The following is a 2,106-nucleotide window of genomic DNA, read 5'->3' as shown; positions in this document are numbered from 1 at the left end:
GCAAGAAGCTGTTGTATTATTAACTGCAATAGCCGGTCGCATGACAGCCACGGGAAGCCGACGGGTAAAGAGATCGGTTGTTATCGGATTACGTCGTTGAAGAGAAATTGTTCGAGCCATGTTTCCGAAGTAACAAAGAGGCGACGGATGGCTGGATATACCAAATATAACGTCCCAGAACACTCCAGCTCACAGGTTAGTCTGCTCCAAGCATTCCCACAAAGGTCAGAGTTTTGTTGTAGTTAATGCGTCATTTTTCTTAACATAATTGGTGATATAGGTTACAAGCAAGTCTGGCGCTGAACAGAAATGGTCGCGCTATAATAATAATAATAATAATACATTTTATTTGAGGGCGCTATGCTCCTGTGTTTATTGTGCATAAATAGTGAATTGTCCTGACACAATATTGTTTCGCTTCTGTTATTATTGTCATGGTCCCCGTGCCTGCTCGGCTGGCCCTGTGTGGCTACATGTTATGTTTTGTCTTTTCTCTCTCCTCTCTCTCTGCTCGCTGCCTGGGCGGAGCTCATTGTGAGCTCCCGGCCTCCACCACCTGTAGGCAATCACCTGTGGCTCCTCACCTTGTTTGCTCCCGCTACTTAAGGCAGTGACTGAGAGCACCTCGCCGCTGGACTATTGAATAACGCTCGTCAGTGCTACTTTAGCCTCAGCCAGTTTTGAGCTCTGTCCGTGAAAGTTCCGTGCTAACCCTTGTTCTCTGTATGCAGATTTCTCGTGTTTGGTTTGGAGACTCTGGACGCTTTTCCCGACCCCGCTCTGCACCCCTGGGAACCCTGGCCCCCTTCTCCTTCACCTGTATATAGTGCACCTGGAGTGTGTAAATAAACCTGTTTTTCTGAGATTTCAGTCTGCGCCGAGTCCTCCCTGCTCCTCCGTGACAATTATGGTACATTGACAAAAACATATACTTTTATTCACAGGATAAAACAGTTGTTTTTGTATCACTAATTGCCCAGTGCGATTACAGCATACAGTATTATTGTCACTGCTACATTTCTGTAATGCTACCAGAAATTATTTCCACTACTAATTAATTACCGTTGAGCTCAAAGGTCCTATTAATAAACGGTTAACGAATGTGTATTTATGACGACGATTTGTGAGACTGGTAAACTTACCTTTGTTCGTACGATGGTCTTTCGTTCTACACGGTGCATTTCAAGGTCCTGCACCCATCCGTCGGTAAACTGTACCTGGGCTTGTTGCAGTGACCTGAAGTTACTAAACTTCATGAGTGTGTGCACTCACTCCAAGAACCGTATAATTATAAATATCTGAGCGTGGTGAAAGTTGGGCAGCACGCTAACGTCTTTTGTCCCTCTGTGTGCTCGTAAGGGTCTGACCCTTTCACTCCTTTGATTTTTTCCTCGTATCTTTTCTTTGACTTTTCATCAAGTCTGTCTTTGTACGGACCGGCATTGTTCTCCTTCGTTTTGTACAGAACCTTTTTGGGGGGCAAAGAAAAAGCAAGAAGGTATTGGAACCGAAGAATGAACGTTTTGCGGTGCTGCAAATGCTTGCATTTGATGCGGTACTTGGATTGTTTTGCCACGAGTTCCCGGCATGCAATGCGCGAAAAATCACGTGGTCTGTCAATCTCTATAGGAGTAGCAGGTGACGGCTGCAAGTATGTAATTCCTTTACATTTTTAACTGTTTAAACGTAATAAATTATATTTTAGTGAGCCAGTTTTTAATTTTTTCCCTTGGCTGCTCCACTGCTCCGTCCGTTTTGAGGGTTTCCCTTCTAGAATAACACCTGTGTTAAATCACAATCACGTCACATCCGTTACACATGCATGTTTTTCAGTAATAAATCAGATGATGGCCTCTGCATCTGGATAACACCTTTGCATTTCTCATGGGAAATGGTCCACATGCTCGTTTTGTGGAAATCATGTTAAAGTGCAAATCAGATGCTGAGGCTCGTGTAACATTTCTATCAGTGTCCAGTGATACAAATGTAGCTCCCCGACCTCTAGGGCATCCCAGTGAAGTCTTGACAGCTAATTTGCATTGAACTTTTAAGGAACACGTCTTCCTGCCATAAAAATGTCAAACAAGCTCTACTGGGAAATTTAAT

The sequence above is a fragment of the Haplochromis burtoni genome, unplaced genomic scaffold (genome assembly GCF_018398535.1).
Source record: "Haplochromis burtoni strain Fernald_Lab_line unplaced genomic scaffold, NCSU_Asbu1 Contig_419, whole genome shotgun sequence".
Taxonomy (NCBI): domain Eukaryota; kingdom Metazoa; phylum Chordata; class Actinopteri; order Cichliformes; family Cichlidae; genus Haplochromis; species Haplochromis burtoni.
The sequence above is the reverse complement of the archived record's forward strand: the minus strand, read 5'-3'. Positions refer to the sequence as shown.